This window comes from Anas acuta, chromosome 1, assembly GCF_963932015.1.
Source record: "Anas acuta chromosome 1, bAnaAcu1.1, whole genome shotgun sequence".
Taxonomy (NCBI): domain Eukaryota; kingdom Metazoa; phylum Chordata; class Aves; order Anseriformes; family Anatidae; genus Anas; species Anas acuta.
The window spans coordinates 74,831,594-74,853,739 of record NC_088979.1 but is presented as its reverse complement, the minus strand read 5'-3'; the positions used below and the strand labels follow the sequence as shown (position 1 = coordinate 74,853,739).

The following is a 22,146-nucleotide window of genomic DNA, read 5'->3' as shown; positions in this document are numbered from 1 at the left end:
GCTGCTGAAAGCTTCAAAGAGTAGCTCCAAAGCACATCGCTTCACCAGACTCCTATACTAGCCATAAAATAATTAAGAAAAAATCTCTGAGGTAAATATTTCATGTTTCTCTTCTACTTTTTTTTTTCCCATGTATTTTTATTGTAAATTGATATTATAGTCTATCAACATAAATTAGTTTGGAGGAAGATGGATATTTTTCACTGAAAAGATAGGTCTGAAAAAAAAAACAAAAACAAGTTTATGCATCAAGACCTGTTTATTACCTTTCTTGGTAATAATTACATTTCTTCACTGAAACTTGGTTTCATAAATGTTTGCTGCTTACTAATTTTTTATTTAGGTAGCTAGGGTACTGGAGGAAATGCACAGGGAACCTTATCAATCATTAATGTCCATTTTAAAATACCTTAGAAAAAAACAACAGTTAATGTTATACCTAAATTAAAGAGAATAAATGCAGTACTGAGGCAATAGTGGAGGGGCCAGTATAAATGTCCCTTAATAAATAATAAAAGAGTGCAGTTTGGTAATGCCAGTCAGCTTAGCATTAACAAATTTGTCATGTTTTTGAGCATAGTACTTGTTTGTCTTGCTAACATCAGTGTAATATACTGACCCCCCCAAAAAAAATCATGAGATAACACTTAAACAAAGGAATCATGGTGGAGCAGAATCAGTAGTCACAGTAACTACTTTAAAAATGCCCATTGGTCCAGCCTCAAAATATGATTGGAAGTAGGCACTGCTTGACCAGGTGGGTCTTGCAAACTGGAAGGGATGGACTCTTGACTCTTGATTATGTAATCTCTTTTATTTATTTATTTTTTTAAAGTAGATGTCAAGGATTCAAACTAAATCTTGGGTAAAACTTGCTGTTCGGGGAAAACAAGCAATTAAGCTGATCCATGGTTGCATGGGGAATTACATTTTGTTACTAAGGCCCTCAACAATGTATAATAAAATACAGGTGCTGACTTTTGGAAGTGGACAAATTCATGTGAAAATAGGGGATGTGAGCCCCTGTAGGCAGCTGGATGTTGGCCCTGAAATGCTGCTGCAAACATGGGTAGGAAAGAGGCCATCAAGGCACTGGATCTTGTGCTAGCCCACGCCAGCCAAGCTGGGAAGCTTTTCCCAAGGATAACTAAAGGGTTGCCCCAGTGCTGTCCCAAAGGCTATCAGTGAGACAAATAATGATGGGTAGCTTCCATTTGAGCCTCAAAGGTACTTTTAGCTGAAGATTCTAATCTTGGAAGCCTTAGCAGCCTTAGAAGCTGTTTATCTATACCATAAATGTGTTTTTATAGAGATGAAAGCTGTGGATAGAGAAGATCTAAATTTGCAATATTACAAACCACACAATAAGGAAAATGTTTTTTGTTTCTTGGAGGCAGTGATTCTAAATCTATAACTTAAGTAAGATGTGTTAAGTTCAGCAAAGCTGACATGGTTTAAAAATGCACTTAGTAAAGCAATTGGAAGAATTTTTACAACTTCAATTTATTTCAGAATCAGTAAAACCAGCAAAATCCAATATTAATGCAAATATATTTTCTCTCTACATACTGGCTGATGCAACTGTTACCTGTCTGTTCAAATCATTTCAGGAACTTCTTTCAAATACTCTTCCACTAATTAATTTTGTTCCTTTTTCTTTTAGATGGAAATGGAAATACACAATCCTGTGCTAGCTATATAACAGCATTATTTTTATTTGCTTATTTAGTGAGCTCTAGTAACTGCTGCTTCAGCTTTCAGTATGTTGGATAATACACCCTGATTTCCCTGGGTTTCCACTTAGAAGCTATTCTTGCTTGCAGTGGTGAGTCACCAAATGAATACAGTGGAGATATGTGCTGGTGCAAGAATCTAGGGCATTTCTCTAGCTTTTACAGAATTGTTCTTTAGTTAAATCTTATTATTGGCTTTTAAACTGCACTATAGATGCTACATAATTCCAAACACATTTCATGAATGCCATCCCTCCTAGACATTATGTAATATAAGTGGTTCTGTTTTAAAATACTAAGTTTTCAATCTTCTTTCTTTTTCTTTTTTATTCTCTTTTATTTTTCCAAAAGGTTACCATACATTTAAACTTCTATTTTAATTAATCCAGTGAGAGGAGCTAATTAGGAGTGTCATCTGCCATATTTTTGCATTTTCTTTGTTGCACAAAAAGCTGTTTGCAAATGTTTTATGCTGCAGTCACATATTTTTATCTGATTCAGCACTACCTTTTTGACTGTCACTTCTCCAGCAAGGTGCACAAATAATCAAAACATGACAATAAACACTGTATGAGCCATTTGAAGGTTGTTATCTGCTGCTCCAAAACAGATAGATTTTTGGGTATTTTAACTGGATGAGAAAAGGGAAATAGTGAAGGATCTCTGAGAAGGAAACACCTCCTGTCAGTGGGTGGTAGAAATGCAGGGAATGCTATGCAAGGAAACTGTGCATAGAAGGCAATGCTTGAAAGGCAGAGTAAAGGGGTAAGAGATAGTTGATGTGGTGTACATGAACAGAGGGGCAGGATGATGGCAGGCAGAGGGTGGATGAGGCTGGTGCCACCCAGGGTAGGATGAGGCTGGTGCGAACTTCTGGCAGGCTCTGGGCTGCTGCACTGACAGCATGACTGGCTGGCATTCACCTTTCGGACAGCTCTCCAGCCAGCTCTTTCTGAAAATATCGAGAACAAAATCTGAATGCTTTCTAGGAAAATGTTGTTAGGCCTTGCTTGATAATAGAAGTTCTGAATTATTTTAAAGTATAATTCTAAATCTGCAGTAATGAGACTGGTCTCTAGGCTCCCATCCCCAGGAACTTCCATACAATTATTTTTGGTATGTGCATCTCTTTATTGTTCATGGTACATTGCCCAACTCAGAGGTGCAGCAAAAACAAGGCATCTGATTCAGCATAAATGCTTAATATCTAACAGCATCCCGTATACTTCAAAGGTCTAGACCGAACATGAAGTCAATACCATTTAGTTTAATGTACCATGCAAATCCACTTAGGGGAAAAATGCTAGAGAAAGATGGAAGCAGTTCCATCTTTTCACCTCCTTTTCTCCTCAAGAAAAAAAGGATGTGCTTTTTAAGGAATCTGTTCTTTAAAGAACTTCTAAATCTTGAATTTTTGCAAACAAAATCATTGCAGAAATGTTTTTTATAGAGACCATAAAATTATTAGCAATCCATTTCAGGAAATTTTTGAGCACAAGAATATATTTAGCTGCAGTAATTAAGACCTGTCAGATTAGCAAGTGACTGAGAAACATAAGGAGAAGAATTATGCAAATAAATATAGGTGTTGTTACCAATGACATGGATCATAATTCTCAACTTCCAGTGTCAGACTTGAGTGGATCCTAAATGTTTGATTTGTACCTTATGGTGCAAGTGCAAATCCCTGAAGTCACTGGGGCCTTTTATAGCATCAGGTTACTCTGAAAAAGGAGTGGTATTTGGTCACAATACCTTCAGCTGTGTGTGCAGGACGGTCTTGGTCACATCCATGGTCGTGACTTCTTCAGTAGTTGCTCTGAAGCACCCTTTTACCTGTAAGAGTGAGCCACATGACAGTTGAATTATTTTGCTTAGGATAAAGAAGGAATAAAATACTGACACTATCAATAACATAGTATAAAAAGATTACTCACAGTACTTCCTGTTGACTCACCCTTTGTTTATTTACAATGCTCCTTACCAAAGATTGTACTTCTTTGGAGATATTAAGATACCCAGGCTTATGACAGCAGGTTGCTAAGGTAACACTTTGCTATTTCATTGAACAGCTCTCTTCCCAGTCTCATCTCAGTATTCATATCAATATCTGCATGGTAACTTTCTGCGGATTTTTTTTTTTTTTTAATATAAAAGGGTATGAAATTAGTACATATGAAGAGGAGTATTACTATTCTAGACACCTTCAGAACAAGTACAGACATTCTGGAGAAACCATTGGACCCAGAAACAGAAAAAAGGGACCATTTAATATAATACCATCTCTATAATTCTCTAGATTGTCAGCACAATATATTTTTTCAAATTGAAATGGAAAAGGTATGCACGCCTACTTCTTACTTGCTGAAATGAAAACAATGTTCTTAGCAATTTATATATAATCAGCAATTGCTGTACTTCTAACATGAATGGGAGCAAATTGTCCTGGATTTGTTGTTGCTGTTTGTTTTGTTTTATTTACTGCAATTTATTTCAGATCCTAGCAAAGCAGAAAAATATTCCCTTCCTTCCACCTCTAACCAGCTTTCAGAATAATTTGCACTAGGAAATTCAGATGGTGTACCTTCTTGCTTATTAAAAAGGTCTGAAATATGTACTTGAAAGAAAAATAATCCTGATTGAATTATTGTTCCCCACTGCCTTCAGAATAATCCTTGCCCCACACTGTAAGCATCCTTGTATTTCCAGCACTCCCAGAAATGATTGCTGTTTGAAGTATATATCCACTGAGCTGTTTCGAGGATCTGTAGGAAATATGAAGTGGAGGTTCAGAAGTCAAAGAGATCTGATTACATCCAGTCCCAAGAAAGATGGCATGAGAGAAAGTCTGCGTTCTTCTTAAAAACATCAGAATTGTAATTAGTTTAATTTCCCCAGCTCAGCAACTAGCATTTGATCTCTGATAAAACATCTAGTTATTATTTACCATGCTGGGCTAAAGCAAATTGCTTGGATTTAATTCTATATGTACTTGGTGTCTTCCTATAATTGAGTGAAAAGTCTATAAGGGAATATAATCTGTAAGCAGCACCAAATTAACAACAAAAATTCCTGTCAAGATAATCACCAGGGGGTTATCAAACTGTTATGATACTCTTAAGAAATACAAATAAATTAGAGAAGATGGTAACAAACAAAAGCAACTATATTGTGCTTTGTCAATATCATTTGGGCTCCAAACATAATCGTGTTTACTTTCAAAAGAAAGACTGGGGAGAAAACCAAAACCAAACAGAAGCATGATAAAAGACACTCTGAGTATGTTACAGCAAGTCATTGCTCTGTTTAGTCTAACATCTTGACCCCAGCAGAAGAGACAGTGGAAATGCCTATATGAATAATTTAAGGAATCTATTATTCATGACAGAGATTTTCTGGAACTAAATTTCTATGAAACATTGCCCTACTGAAGATAGGAATGGTAAATTTAGAGACAGAGCTGGGGAAATTTGGGTGAAAACTTAATGGTATGATGGGAGAGAGGAAGTTACACACTGAAAACAGGATTTTCTGGCCTCCCTGCTGTGTTCAGGATGCCTGATGGGGACACAATGCATCAATGAGTGTGACTGGTCAAAATCGATGGACAGGTTGACTACAGAAGAAAAAATAAAGCTGAGGAACAGTCTGCTTCCTGAGGAAGCAAGGAGGAAGAAAGGTGTGATGAGGGAGAACCAAAGGAAGGCAGCTCCCCTCCATGGCAGGTGCCGATGGAGGGAGTCGGGAGGGGAAGTCCCAAGAAGGTGGTGAGGCAGAACAGGAGAGAAATGTTTGTACACAGCTCTACTGATAGCAACAGGTGAAACGGGAGGTTCATATCCTTCCTGATTGTTTGGCCAGGAACATCCTACAAAATGATGTTTGTCAGCCTAGGGTTATGAAATAGAAGGGAAAGTCATTCCCTGGCAGCAGGGACAGAAGAAACAAGCATGGCACTTCTCACAGTCATGGCTGCCTGCAGCCAGAGTGGCTGCCTCACTTTCCCTGCACAGACTCCTCATGGTCTGAATACACAGTGCCAAAGGAGCCAGCATCCCTCCTCCCTCCTTAGAGGGGGTGCTAGATAAGGAAAATAAAAATCTGGGCACTTTCTTGCCCTTGAGGATATTTATGCTCCTCCCTTCTTCTTCAGCTTGGTCAGGGGATTACCTCAGTATCTTGGGAGCAGTGATAGCTTGTGCATGCTGGGACGGCTGGCAGCAGACGGTGGTGCTGACCCAGGCCTCCAAAGAGATGGTGAAATATGGGGAAAAGCTAGGGGAAAAACTAGACATGCAGTCAGACATTGAAGGCTGGAGTGATTGATGGCATTATTCAGGCTGGCTATACATCAGGATGTTTCCTTCTCATTACTCTTGTTGCATGAAGAACAAAAAGCACAAAAGTGATAGAAAGGTGAGAAGAGGGGTATTTTGCAAAGCGAAAACAGTTTATGAAAGATGATTCAAGCCTCTACTTATCACATACAGCAAAAAATCCCCCACTACTAGCTCTTCCCTCAAGTCCTAATAACACGGCAACAAAACAAGAAACAAATGTTTCATTAGTTGCTCTCAACAGAGTGGTAACTGGGCTGTAAAACATCACTGTGATGTATTCAATATCAAAAGTATTTTGAACTACACACACTATTATTTTTAACCAGGAAAACAGTCAAGTGGATACATAAAGGAAGAGCTGCTGTTCTTAATACACTCCTTACATTCGTTGCAATGCATCCTGCTCTAGGGTGTGGGCAAGGTGCAGCACAACCACAGAATTTCCTAGGAATTGTCATGTGAAGTCTTAATTATTTGCATCAGCTGAAAGGCTCTTTTGAGGCTTCATTTAAAACTGTCTCTCCTGTCTTCTCTGAGCAGTTGAAGCTGTTTTCCTATCAGTATGGGTTTCATCAAAACCAAGCTGTTATTCTTGCTTTCGTGCAGATGAGCATACATGGCTAGTAGCTGTAAACACTTTTCTGACATCCTTAATATCTCACTTTGTACTTTGCTGCCTCTCTAGCCTGACAGGTGGCAACTCTACCAATATGATCGGCAGTAGAAGCACAGGATTTGCGTGAGCTAATAAAAAGGTTTTTTCTTTTTCCCTTCAGTTATACTATTAAATTCTCCCTCTCTCTCTCTTTTTTTTTTCTTCCTGCAAACAAATGCTTCCCTCTTTTTTATTCCTTTTTATTCCCCCCCCCCCCAATCTTGTTTTCTTCCTTTTTTTTTTTTTTTTTTTTTCCTTTTAGCTTTTAGAGATAGTCATTATTTAGGAGAAACTGACATCCATTAGATCCGTGCTTCCTTTTTAACTATATCTGTAGAAAGAAAACAAAATTATGGTGCCTGATCTATATAGACACAAAACATCATCAAGGTCACTGCACTGAAGAGCTCGTAATCCACATCTAAGACGCCAGACAGTGGCAACGGCAGTCTTTCTGTCTGTAGCAATCAGCTTGCAATCCAGCCTTAAGTGCCTTATGTCACTGTAAAAATGCTAAGGGGCATTTGAGAAATATCTTAAGCACACTTAAAAAATAATCCTCCCTCAAAAGAGGTTAATATACAGCAACATGTTATTTATATTTTTCCTTCTTTATTTATTGACATACATCAAAAAGAAATGACCTCATTAGTGGCATAGCTTTTCCCCCAATAGCTTTTTTTTTTTTTTTTTTTTTTTCTTTTTTTTTTTTAGCAGTCTACAGTTAGCTGGATGTGCTGCAGTAATGGGAAACATGTAGCAGGTATTAGGGCTAGCTATTCCTACCGGCTCATGTCTCTTTATATGAGACTCTCTTGTCCTAATAAGGCAAGAAGCTTCTTTTAGTATGATTCAGCCTCTCCCTCTGGTGTAATAGGAAAAGATGTGAGATATACCTTGGGTACAGTCCTTGGCATTTTATAGAAGAAAAATTCTAGTGAGATTACTGAACTATTCAAAAAAAAAAAAAAAAAAAAAAAAGCAATAACATTGGGATTAAAAAGCAAAAATCCTGCCCAACAACAAGAACCAAACTACATTATTTTTTCTCCCTTACATCTTTGTATTATAGTTTATGATAGAGATTTTTTATTTTTATTTTTGTCTCTATTGTTTTATTTTAAAGCTGCATTTATATCCTTCTTCTTTTCTTCCTTTTATAGGCTAAAAACAATTTTCTAAGTAGGAAAGTATAAAGAAATTCTTTTTCTGGTTTAAGGCACTGGGCATATCAGAAATGAAGTGGTAACAGAGAAGATGCTCATTAGCGTGTACGCAGTCTCTGCAAATTCCTAATTGCAATGGGACATCCCTGGGTTAGATTATCTCTCTCTGGCTTCCCTCGGGCCCTTTCTGTGCCTAATTATTTCTCATAAAGAACCTATATTGTAACAGAAAGTTCTCTTCATATATACCCACAGGAAAAACAAAACAAAACACTTTGCAGCTCTCCAGCAATATGTTTGTACGCAATGTAGCTCATGCATCTTGTTGCCCTGCAAGGAGACCTCCCTCCATTGGCACTGTCCTGTCTTTGGAGCCTGTTCTCCCACCTGGCACCAAGTGCTGCTTTTCTGAGAGAGCTGGCAAGAAACCTGAAGAAAGACAAGTTGCCTTTTCTATATCATAACTTATCCTGGAGTTACTTTCTCTCATCTTCTAGCCTACTGAAGTATATAAATTTTTCACATGTAATGCTTTTTTGATACTATTTCCAGTAGTTAGACCTGTCCGGCTACTGGTGAATCCTGCTGCTCTGTCGGGGACAGCAGCACTGTTCATCTCACAGTTGCATTAGCAATCTGCTTTCCAGTACAAATGTCCACTTGCATGGTGGCTGATACCCAGCCCAGGGACTGCAGCTTCAGGAAATTCTACCGCGTGCCTTGCTGGTCATACCCCCAACAGGGTGCTCGCTCAATGCTTTCCACATCACTATTTTAGTTCAGACGCTCTTTTGAGCCATTTGCCAGGCTTTTGTTCAAACTGCAGACTGGGTCAGGGTTGTATGAACTGGACGTCTTTCAGATGAAACTGAGCTGGAAATTGTCCTCCAGAAAACCGCATCCAAAAAATGCTCCAGCTTACAATGTTCATTATCATGGGGTTACTGGAGCAAGACAAGAGATACTCTCAACTCTCTCCCCCTGCTAGGTCTGGGATGGAGCTAACAGCAGCCCATATGGTGCTGTGTTTTGGATATGTGCCTAAAATACTTTTGATAATACTCTTATGTTTTGGCTATTGCTCAATAGTTGCTAAACACCACATCACGGCTTTATTTTTCCACTCTGTTCCCTCAGCTCGTAGGCTGTGGGAACATGCCCACATAGGTAGGCATGACTGGGAGAGAACACAGCTGGGACAGCTGACCCAGACTGGCTCAAGGGATACTCAGTACCACATAACATCATACTGCAATGCAATAAACTGGGCTAGGGGAAGAAGGAGGGGACAGATTGGCTACCAAGGTGGCCTTTTCTCAGAGACTAGGTGAGTATGAATCTGCCTGTGGGAGGTGGTGAGTGACTGCTTTTGCATCACTTTTTTTTTTTTTTTTTTCCTCTTTCCCCTACTTTTTTTAGTTTGTTTTTGTCTTTACCTACAAGTTTAATTGCTGTTGGTCTTCCCGGTCTCTCTGGTGTCTTGATGGGGGTGAGCAATCTGCTGTGTGGGTGCACTCCTCACAGTTGTTACTTAAGACTTTTAATGCACTGTTTGAGGGGACTTAAGGAATAACGTGATGACCATGCTACAAGAAAGTGTGTAAGAGAATAAGGTACAAAAAGCATGCAAAATTCATGCATCTGAATTTTTCTTGTCTTTGAGTGAAACACAATAAGAACACACTTTAAATGCAAAAAAAACCAACAAAACAAAACAACAAAACCCACAAAACATATGAATAATAATAATAAAAAAACAACAACAAAACACAACACAACAACAACAACAACAAAAAAAAACAAACAAAAAACAACCAAACAAACCCCACAAAACTCCCAAACAAAACAACCCCAAAGCACCTACATAATCTAGGAATACCATAGAAAAATACCTGGTTTTGTATCCATAAAAGTCCAAGACTGTGCTCAGGCTCTCCCAATAATTTCACACAGCAAAGGCTTTTCATGTCTGAAAGCAAAGCCAGGATAAAACCACCCACTCCCGTAAAGAGCTTAACAGATTCAGTTTTTAATTTCAGATCTGATATGCTATTTTCTGTCACAGTGGATTCTGCTGTTTGTTTCTTCTGATGCAGTCACCCTAGAGGCCCAGTTGATTCTCAGTAATGCAACATTCAATCTGCGGCCTAAGGGTCAGCACGGATTTCACATCTTCTCCAGCTCTCATCCTTGTATCACAGTATTAAGAGGGTAAAATTCCTCCTTATTTGGTAAATCAGGCAAGACTCAAGTTCTAGGCAGGATCATAGGCACTTGATGGCTGGGAGGGAGGCAGCAAGAGGGAGAGAAGGATACAGGGCAGAAATAAAATTTTCCTATTTTTTCCTCTGTTCATCATGGATATGGAGCATAGACTATTATTCCCGTTGACTCTGCCACAGCCTCGATGCTTCTACTGTGCCTTCTCCTGTTTTATTTATTTATTTATTTATCTTTCTGAGAAAAAATATCTCCAATTGTTTCAATATTTGTAGATGATTTTTAAAATTGGACTGCTACTGCTCTTGTCACTCTGATGTGCTGAAGCAGAGCAAACCTCATGGTCAAACCTCTGCCTCTGTTGCATGCCTGCACCTAACCCAAGAAACAGCAATGGGGACTTTTTAACAGCAAAGCCTCTTGACAGCTTAGTGGTGCATAAAAACACTGCAGTAAGGCCATAACATAAACATTGCTGCTCCAGTAGGAATGGTGCATTCTATCTGAGTGATTCAATTAATTTGATAACATCAACGAAGAATTTCTTGGTACCTTTTTCAGCTAAAATATCTAAGGCAAAAGTAGTCAGTGTATGCTGTGAGAACGTATCTTAATACATATTTTTCAGCTCTGCACTGTGAAGTGTTGGGGGCAGAAGCTGATACTCCATACTATTTTCTCATTCTTCCAGGGGCAAACTGAACTGTTAATGCTTAACTATTAACACTGAAAATATATGAATGAGTTACTAGATCTGATGAAGCATGCTGAAATAATTTTATATAGTGAATTATTAGAGTAATAATGTAAATGCATACCTCTGTTGTTACCCAGTCATCCATTCCTCTTTTGGCCTGTTTATTCCACCCTGCACATCACCTAAACCTTTGGTGGTGAGCTCTCAGGAAAGGACCTGCTTTTCTGCTGTCTGTAGAGCATCTAGTGATTGAAAAGGGAATTGATACTTGCTTGATATCCATAAGTACTACCACAGCTGAAGTAAAAGTCTTTTCTTATGACAGAAAGATGTACTCTGTATTATATAGTTAAAAATTTTATTACTAAAAGAATAACGAACAAAATAAAGCTGGGTGAAGACACAAAAAAATACGGTAACTGACAATTTAAAAATTTAGATATTTATGAAAGAATAAAAATTTCCATGAGATATCATCTTAATTTTTATTACTCTCCTACAGCAGTGCAAAGCCTAACTATTATACCATTGTTATGACATAATCAGAATGTATAAATATTTCTTGTATAGATATTGCCAAGTATTTTATCATGTGATTACATTTTCTGTTTTTGAAAAATTCCATTGTATCAAAGTCCTTAGAGAGAAAGACTTGTAACTAGTGAGACTTCTTTTCTATATTTAGAAATATTGGGATAGTTCCTTAAGATGGTTATGGGCTGATATTTTCTGGGAAGTTGCTGTGAAAAGCTGCTGAGAGCATGAACTATCAATTTCCCATGAGTAAGAACTATTATATTTTACTCCTTTTTACCGTAGTAAATGAATTTTAACAAGGTAGTAGAAGGCCACACCAAATCTTAAAAGTTGGAGTATGTCAGGTCTTCTGTAATACAGTTCCTATCATCTGGTATTGCAGAAAACCATTGTAGAGTCCAGCCACGAAAACACACTCAATTTTCTCATGGTGCTTTACCTGGCTGCCACTGTGCCTGGAGTCTGAGAGCTCTGTGTGTTAAATGAAAACAAACTTAATGAATATACATGCACATACTGTTCTTGCACTCATATTGTCCTTTAACTTAAATCAGTATCCCCTTTGTGGTACTGCTATTTTTTTTTTTCCCCTACTGACATATTCCTAAAGAGTAGGCATTTTCTCTTTTAGTCTTCAGTTTGATGAACTCTTTTAGGCTATGTCCACATTGTACTGACTACAGCACAATGCAGAGGCATTGGAACTAAATTAGGTATCAGAAACAAACTAGCCATGGTAGCTTAAATCTGTGTTGCAGCCTAATTTATCAGTAGCAGTCTGTGAAACAATCAGTCTGTTTCTAGGGCAGACTCTCCATTCTCCTGATCAACCTAATAGTTCCTCCCTACATTTGTTTCTGTCTCAGTTAATCTTTCCTCAGCAATGGTAACCAGAACATCACATGGTTTCCTAGACGACATTTCACTGTGACCTATACAGCGCTATCTATCATTCCCTGTCTGTGCTGGAAATGCTATCCCTCTGTACCTGAGTACTCCATTTATCCTCCTCATTGCCACATCCCACTAATGGTCATACCCATCCTGTGATCAACAGATGTATACAGTTCTTCTTCCTTCACCATTGCTCTTAACTGACAAATTCATTATTCATGATAGTTAATTCTGAGGTCCAAATCTTATATTTTTATTATTTGTTATTTTATTATTGAGCCATTCTAACTCCAAGTATTCTAGTCCACCTCTCCCCTAATTGCATCACAATCATCTTCTGTATCAACAACAAAACGTTTCCCAAGTGCACGTTATCCACTCTTTTCACTAGATTTTTTTGCTAATGTCGTTAAGGAAGAAGCAGAGTCTTTTCCAAGATACGTCCTTGAGGAACTCCAATAATAAACTTGCCCTAGCTCAACAGTTCCCCTGTTAGCATAACATATTGATGCCTCCTTAGTAAGTTCCAGGGCTGTTTCAGACTTGTTGAAATAAACTCCCTCTTTTCCAGTAAAATTTACAATATCCTTTTGGTTACATATCAAATAGTTCACCCAAACCCATATTATAGAATAGCCTAAAACAATGTTTATTTTATTAAACATTAATCTGGCATAAATAAATGTTGTGAAATCCATTATGCATTCGTTTTCATTTTCCATTCATGTTACAGATTCAACATTTCTTCCAAATACTTGCTCACTGTTGAGTTAAGGCTCATGGACTGTACTTTTGAGGACGGTTTTGTTACAGAACTATAGGTATATTTATATAGGTATATTTTTGTGATTTTCTATTCTTTTGACTATGCTTTGGTTTTATTTGCAACTTTTGCTCATGAATTGGCATTCCATATTCTGGAAATTATTTCAGAGTTCTGGAAGGGAGATTAGCTAAACTAAGTGGATGCACGTTGAGTACTGGCCATTATTTCCATTATTTATCCATTTTCCTGTGATATGTTCTTGGCTGTCTCCTCACTGAAGCACCTAATGCATGTAAGTGTGCTTTTGGCACTCTCTGCTATGTTAGGGAACAGATTGTATTTTAAATGGCCAGAATGGCACTGAAGCTGGACTTGGCCAATGTATGAGGATGTGCAACACTGCAGTGTTGTAAAGCTCTTCTCAATTCACTGTTCATGCTTTGAGCATATTATCTGGATGACATATATATCTCCCAACATGCAGGAGTAGGCTTCAGCTCTCATCAAGGTGAAAAATGAGGCAAGGTGATCTTTCTCTACTTCTAATACCAAAGTTACCTTTCACCTGTGCCTCTTTCTGAATAGCTACCCACTTCTAACTTTCTCCTATTTTTGATTGCCTGTCTAAAATCCTCATTGCTTAATTTTGTTTGCAAGAACTAATTCAGATGGATTTTTTGGCAATTACTCACTTTCTCCTTACACTTGCTGGCTTTTAAGATAGAGCTTTCATTGTTGACTTGTCATTTTAGAACCAGAACTCCCTCATTAAATACTGCACAAGCTGAAAGGACTCTATAGTACTCATGTAACAGCATGAAAACAAGGGGGAGAACCCTCATAATGAGAAATAGAGGTCTCTGTGGAAATGAGGTCATGGAAACAGGATGAAAAATAATTCACTGGAGTCCGTAGACAGCTAATGCTCCTCAGATGTATCTCATGATAAATGACAAATGCTAGAAATGTTTTAAGAGCTGAGCTACATGATTAGATCATCTGTGGGAATACCCTCTTTTCACAAAACAAACAAAACAAAGAGGCAGCCTCTTGCTAAGACAGTCTAGAGTTATATGAATCACCTTCACAGCTGATTTCACAGCAAGAACCAGAAGAAGACATAAACTGTTATGCAGAGAATACCAATAAACTGATCTAGATAACTATAGCTCATTTACTTTTCAACAACATCCATCTGAGGAAGTGTTTTTATTTATTTTTTTTTTCTTTCTAGAAAAGATACTGATAACAAATGCTTACAGAATTCATTAAATTCCACATTTCTATCAGCTTAAATGAACTACGCCATTATAAACATGGTAATTAATTGTGAACCACATGCAAGTTTAAGGACATGACTGTTGTCCAAATTCCAGGGCAGATATAGTATATTTAAATATTAGTCTAGGCTATGCTGCCTTGATCTCATGAGTCTCTGGGGTTATTGCGAATTCTGCTAAACAGGAAGTATACTGGAATGGAGCAGAAGCTGGCAAAGAATTGTGTGTACCAACAGCAAACTGCACTGGGTTATTCACCAAGGACTACTTCAAAAGGGATTCAGGATACTATGTATTACATAGGTCTTTTGGGATACCCTTCAGACTTTAGAAGTTTGGTTCTTTATGGAATTTATCACCCTGGGGGGGAGGGACGAGGGAAAGTAATAATGAGAAAGAAAGAGTATGGTAGATGGAAAGTTAGAGCTGTGTCCAAATTTGGGGATACTCCAAGAATAACATATCACATTTTAGCATATTATCCTGCTATTGAGTAGAACTTCAGCCCTTTGAAGTGCAGCTAATTCAATTGTAGATGAACACGTACAAAGTGGATGAACATTTCTTACGAACACTTTGTTCTGTGGTATATATATGAATTAACATGTTTAAAGGAGAAGCCAGAAAAATGCTCCTTATGACAGCACTGCAAATGAGGCTTTGTCTGTGTGTCTGTAGTTAAATAGTGGGAAAGGCTGTACCTTGACAGCTTTATGGAATTCGAAAATATCTGGCTGATACATATATGAGTAAAATTCTCCTTAAATTTGTCTCTGCTTCTGCTGAGAGTGCATTTAGAGTGCAAGGGCTGTGGTATGTTCACACTGATGGGCAGCTAAGTTCCACCACAACCACCGTTTCACATCCTCTCCTCAAAGGAATAAAGGGAGAAAACAGGATGAGAAAAAAAAAAGAAAAAAAAAAAAGCTTGTGGGTTGCGATAAGGACAGGGAGACCACTCACCAGTTACTGTAACAGGCAAAACAGACTCAGCACAGGGAAGATTAATTTAATTTATTGCCAACCACTAACAGACTAGGGCAGTGAGAACTAAATGCAAACTAAAACCACCCTCTCCCCATCCACCCTCTTACCACCTCCTCCCCCTGAGTGGTGCAGGGGAATGGGGAATACGGGCTGTGGTCAGTCCCTAACACTGCCTCTGCTGCTCCTTCATGGTTGTTCTCTGCCCCTGCTCCCTGTGGGGTCCCTCCCACGCAATGCTGTCCTTCCTGAACTGAAACTGCAAGGGATGCCCGCAGGCAGCAGCTCTTCAAGCACTGCTCCCACACGGCTCCGTACCGCCACGGGGTCCATCCATCCATCCCCTGGGAGCAAACTGCTCCAGCACGGGTCCCCCACGGGTGGGCAGCAGCTCCCCCCAGATCCCCTGCTCCTGCGTGGGCTCCTCTCCACGGGCTGCAGCTCCGGCCCGGGGCCTGCTCCTGCGGGGGCTCTCCATGGGCCGCAGCCTCCTCCAGGCCACATCCACCTGCTCCACTGGGGGCTTCTCCACCCATGGGGGGGCTGCAGCATGGAGATCTGCTCCATGTGGGACCCATGGGCTGCAGGGGGACAGCCTGCTCCACCAGGGGCCTCTCCACAGGCCGCAGGGGAACTGCTGCTGCCTGCCTGGAGCACCTCCTGCCCTCCTGCTGCACTCACCTGGGGGGCTGCAGGGCTGGTTCTCACTCCTTGCTTTCACAGCTCCTGTTGCCAACCCTTTTTTTTCCCTTTCTTAACTCTGCTCTCCCAGAGGCCCACCCAGTGTCACTCCCTGGCTCAGCTCTGGCCGGCAGTGGCTCCCTTTTGGCGCTGGCTGAAGCTGGCTCTGGTCTGACATGGGGCAGCTGCTGGGCTCTGCTCACAGAGGCCACCCCTGCAGCCCCCCCTCTACCAAAGCCTTGCCATGCAAGCCTAATAGAAGAGCTTAAATTACATTCTGGCAATGATCCTTCCAGTTAGGTATGATGGGTCACCCTTCACTAACAAGAGGCTGGTAAATGCACTCCTGAGGAATTCCTGTTTACTGGCTTGAAACTGCTTGCTTACAGCTCACAAACTGGTATTTAGTCCACACATTTTCACTCTCAGCCTTTTGGGATTGTGTTTGTAACTTGTTTTCACTATGTCCCCACTTCTGCTTGCTGAGCTCTCCCTCCTACTTCTATTGTACCAATAATTTCCACTAGGCAATACCTTACAATGGATTTGATATGTCAGACTCTGGCATTCATGATCCAGCATCTGTTCAGTGTTGCCTTACTAAACAGACTGACATTTAACTGCTTCCTTGACTAACTGGAGTTGTTATCAGTGCAATTGCTAGGCCCACCGACTGCAGTGAGGTTTGCCCTCAGTGATAGCTGGAAGGATCACTGAGAGCAAAGAACGGCAATTTTGCATGGTAAGGCATGGTGCCAGACCTAGGAAACTCTCTTTAGTCCTGGGCTACACAATACCATTTTTTGCCAGCTTTGCAAATGACAGCTGTTAGGAAGGAGGGATGAGACCTGATCAGCCGTGCATTTTCTTCTTAACTCTTCCAGTTCTGGCTCTTCTGCTTCCCAAGCCCATGAGTTATAAAGCACAGGCTGAGCTACAGTTGAAAGAACAAGTCATCCAAAGCCACAGCCTGGGCTTTCCTGGAGAACGAAGTTTTTCAGGTCAGTGTTGAAAAAATACACTCATCTAGAACATCCAGGGTCTATGTGCTTGAAATATTAATATGGGTACAAGTTTCGTTTTTGCTGGGTTTATGGATTTAAATAGTTTTCATGAATTCAGAAAATGGATTCCTATTTACTATAACCTTCATTTTCTTCTACAGAAATGCAGGGAAAATGGCTCTCTGACACATCTTGCATGAAGACCATACATATATCACTGGAGATCAGAGGAAGAGATGACACACACTGGCATCAGGCAGGATTTATGGAAAGCTGCTCCTGTGACAGTTGTCTCCTACATGACCTCTTGCAGTTCCTTCTTAGACTTCTTTCTTTTGCTCTTTGTAAATACTCCTGGTGCAGAAGCATTGAAATATTACAAAAAATATTTGTATACTCATAAGGCAGATGGATGTGCTAATTTCTCCATGAGGAGGTGTCGTGGTTCCGCTCGAGTGGGCAGCCGAGTTCCACCACAGCCGCTCTCTCACTCCCCCTCCTCAAAGAGGAATGGGGAGAAAATACGTGAAAAGGGCTCAAAGGTTGAGATAAGGACGAGAAAATCACGCAATAATTATTGTAACGGGCAAAACAGACTCAGCATAAGAAGATAGTAAGATTTATTGCTCATTACTAACAAGCTAGAGAAGTGAGAAACAAAGGAAAGGAACCAAAAGCACCTTTCCCCCCCCCCCCCCCCATCCACCCTCTTCCACCTCCTCCCCCTGAGCAGCGCAGGGGAACGGGGGAATGGGGGTTATGGTCAGTCTACAGCACTTCTCTGCTGCTCCTTCTCGGTCACTCTCATCCCCTGTGCTGTGGGGTCCTTCCCACGGGATGCAGTCCTTGATGAACTGATCCAGCATGGGCTTCCCACAGGCAGCAGCTCTTCCAGAACTGCTCCAGATATGGGCCCGTACCACGGGGTCCATCCCTCAGGAGAAAACTGCTCCAACCTGGCTCCCCCGTGGGCAGCAGCTCCTGCCAGGTCACCTGCTCCTGTGTGGGCTCCTCTCCACGGGCTACAGGTCCGGCCCGGAATCTGCTCCGGCAGGGGTCTTCCACAGGCGGCAGCCTCTGTCGGTGCAGGGCCACCTGCTCCACCGTGGTCTCCTCCATGGGCTGCAGCGTGGAACCCTGCTCCACCGTGGTACTCCACGGGCTGCAGGGGGACATCCTGCTTCACCATGGTCCTCACCACAGGCCGCAGGGGACTTCTGCTCCGGCGCCTGGAGCACCTCTCCCCCTCCTTCTGCACTGACCGTGGCGCCTGCAAGGCCGTTCCTCACTCCTCTCACTCTCCCAGCTGCTGTGTGGCACAGCGTTTTTTTCCCTGTCTTAAATATGCTCTCACAGAGGCGCAAAACAACATCGCTTATTGGCTCAGCTCTGGAAAACAATGGGGCCCTTACCAAACATGGGGCAGCTTCTAGATCTTTCTCACAGAAACTACCCCTATGGCCCCCTGCTACCAAAACTTTGCCACGTAAGCCCACTACAGGAGGTAATTAAAAGTGCTAGCTCCTCTCCCAGAGCTGATGGCATGAAGCAAAATCTATTGTTTTTTATTTAAAATCAGGTTTTTATAACAACCTATTTTTATTTCAATAAAATATGTATTTCCTATAAATATACTGTATACAATCTTCAAAATAACTTTGCATCAAATACATGGACATAAATGAAGTATTGCTATTACTTTGTTTATAAGAGGTACCTATGTTCATTTTACAGGAAATGCCAATAATGCTAGGCTCTATGGATTACAAAATACTGCTGGTTGGGCTCTTTTGCCTCTGGCTCTGCCCGTACATTAACCACATGTGTAAATGGCTTCCCCTCTAGCTGAAAAACTGCCCTCATGTCAGACAGAGAGGAAAATCACTACTGTGGGAGGGGGATGCTCCTCGGTACATGTGTCAATTTGCCCATGAAAATGTGTCGGAGCCAGCTGTTTGCTTCGAGAGACCAAGACAAGGGGGAGTTTAAGCCAGCGATGCCTGTCGAGGACGAGTGGGAAACTCACTGTCCTGGTTTCTGCCAGGAGGGATTTCTCCTGGAGATCCATGTGACTAATCTCTGCAGGGCTTTTCCTGCAGCAAAGACCTCTCTTTTTGTGCTGTAAAAATAGCTGCAATAAATCTCCCTGAGGAGCCATACGACAAAGCTATCCACTATATCTGCCACAACAACTGTCATGAAACATCTCTGCTGCCACTGTTCAAGGAAGCTCCATTGGGGTGTGGGGCAGAGGGATCAGTAGGTACTGTAATACTTTAATCTAACACTTTTCCAGAGCTGTCCAGGGCTGTAACTGTGCAGATTTGTGTGATTTAACTTTAACAGAAAGTGAATGGCCAAAATGCTTCATGATTCTGAGTACATCTGAGCTACAGGGATCTCCAGCTTGTGTTTATAGTGGATTTATTAAAATCAATTAAATGCCTATCTATGAGCTAACAATGAATGTATTTTCTAATGGCCATTAAGATGTCCTGATGTCCTCACCATCCACAATCAATGTTTTCTACTGAGCAATTGCTGAAGAGTATCACTCTTATTACATATGGAAGATAAATGGCCATGTTAGGACCCTTTTGGGTCTGCTTCACAAAGCAGATGTATGAAGAAGTGGGCAGAAAGCTACCTTCACCTACAGGGCTAAATGGCCCACATGTTGTGTTTTCTCTCAGGAGATGTCAAGCTATTGGAAAGGCAAAGGAAAAAAAGGAAAAAACAACATGCTGTTAGAGCAGAGATGTTCTCCTGATGCTGCTTATTGGATGGTAGTCCAAGCAGAAAGATTTATTCCAACCCTCATGCTGCTCTGTGCATTGGGCAGGTGTATCTGGGTTTAGGCTTTGACCGAGCAGGTCTCATTATCAGGAGAAACAGATGCGTCTTCCTCCCCAAACCCTTATTTTACCACCCAAGCTTTCCTCACTTCTTCCTGCTTGGGTGCTAGGACCTCAGACAGGGTACCAGAGGGACACAGCGGGCTACGAATGAGGACACAGAGCCAACCTCTACTAGCAGTGACTGCAGCCCTTCTCACCTTGGATCCATGCCAGCTTCTCAGATAAGTCCTATTTTGTGTGAATTCCTTAGACCACCATGGGTCACATGTGGTCTAAAGAGATGTAATTTTTGATAGGAGCAGATAGGAGCTAGGAGCTGTTTGAAGCCACTTTTGCAAAGTTTCTGTTCCCTGTAAGAACCCCTGTGCTGCTACAAAAATCTGATTCCAGTAGGCTGAAAACATGCCAGTTGATTCTGCACATCCAGCATCTAATAACTAGTTTATAGAAATTCATTTTTAAGCCTGACTGAATATGTTGATTTAAAAAATGAGGTTAGATTTAAATTAGTCTTCTGCACAATAAACTGTTTGAAAATGCTTTAAATTATGAATATTTATATTGCTATTAATTTGAGGTGCTACTAGTATTTTTCTTTAATTATTACAACCAATATGTTTAATTATGCTATAAATCTTTCCATTATTTTTCTGTAAATATTAATTCCCACACTTACACCTTTTTATTTGATGTTGAGATTGAAGTGGAAAATGATCAGAGCCCTTTAAGGAAAAAAAAATCTCCGAACTGCCATTCTACCCGCCTAAGCACTAGACCATTTTATTTTAACCAGCTTAACTCCAAATGGCACTCAGGTTTTTCACCCTGTAAGCAGATTTTGGTATGGGTCATGCATTAAAAGATTTGCTGGCAGATAGCAAAAAGAACCAGACTGTGTGCTAGAAAGTTCCATAAGGCATAAAAAAAAGAAACAATGTTTTCCACAAGCTGTGTTGTAGCAGCTCTTCCAGCTTCAAGGGCATTGCTGCATAGCTACCACTATGACCACTAAGGATTTGCTTGTGGTTCATTTAGTTAAAGATAAGGCATGAGTTTAAAATAAAACAACTATTCCTGAAAACAAACAAACAAACAAATCAAAAACCTCTCACGGGAACACTCATATTCCAATACAAATGTTTTCAAACTTCTGTTTCTGATAACATTAAATCTCATTGAAAGTTATGTCTGCAACCACTGTAAGTATGTATAAGAAATTATTGCTTTCTATTCCCAGGAATTGAACTACCATCTTAAATTTTTGATAACTATTTTAGATCAAAAGGAGCAAAATACTCAAAAAAAAACCAAACACATGAACAAAAAAACAAACAAAAAAAAAACCACCACAAAACACCCCTCTCCCCCCAGACCGATACAAAGATAACATCATTGTACACTGGTCATATCTGAGGTGGTATAATGTCATAAGAACTAGTTCCAAATTATGTGCAAGAGAATGAACAGAAATGAACAGATGGGTGAGATGGTGGGAAAAAAACCCTTCTCTCAAAAACAGAGTCCCCTGGGATGGTTAGCATTAGAAAACACAGACCAGATTTGGTATTTCAAAGATACAAATCTCTCTCATGCTGGAGCCATCCGAAACCTCAGTATATAGTGATAACTGTTAGTTTCTGAATAGCAAATTTGGGATAGTGCCAGCAGTTGATACAGTGTTGAATATTAAAACAATTCAGGAAAAAAAAAAAAGAGAGAGAGAGATGTTATTTATGACATTATTTATATTGCTTGTTTTCCTTAGTCTAAATGCTCTCTTACCTGCATTTCTGTCTTTATTACTGAGGACCACTTTCAGACTGGCATCCCAATACAGGCTGTCACTTTGCTTGCTTGTTGATAAAGGACCAGAAAGTTGTTTTGGGTGAGAATCAATGAGTAAGTAAAGTTTGCCACTTCTATTTGCCTCTCTTGTTGCCAGCTAAATAGAATCCACAGCTTAATCCTGTGGTATCATATATATTAGTGTGACATGTCCAGAAAACATGACCCATGAGAAAAAAGGAAAGGGAAGGCAAAGCAAGGGAAGGGCAAGGGCAAGGGCAAGGGCAAGGGCAAGGGCAAGGGCAAGGGCAAGGGCAAGGGCAAGGGCAAAGGCAAAGGCAAGGGCAAGGGCAAGGGAAAAGGAAAGGTAAAGGAGGAAGGGGAAGGGGAAGGGGAAAAGGAAAGGGAAGGGAAAGGGAAAGGGAAAGGGAAAGGGAAAGGGAAAGGGAAAGGGAAAGGGAAAGGGAAAGGGAAAGGGAAAGGGAAAGGGAAAGGGAAAGGGAAGCAAGAAAAGGCAAGGAGGGATTGTGAGAATTTATTTGGAAA

At 40.5% G+C, this 22,146-nt stretch overlaps 1 long non-coding RNA gene across 1 annotated transcript; it reads right to left on the bottom strand.

The window, feature by feature from the left end:
- Positions 1-471: 471 nt before the first annotated feature.
- Positions 472-21,907, bottom strand: LOC137856777 (uncharacterized). The gene is made up of 5 exons (XR_011096781.1): positions 21,598-21,907; positions 10,933-11,053; positions 9,787-9,863; positions 3,489-3,569; positions 472-2,685 (listed from the first exon to the last, which is right to left on the bottom strand). It is a non-coding gene; the product is annotated as an uncharacterized lncRNA (long non-coding RNA).
- Between the last annotated feature and the right edge of the window lie 239 nt (positions 21,908-22,146).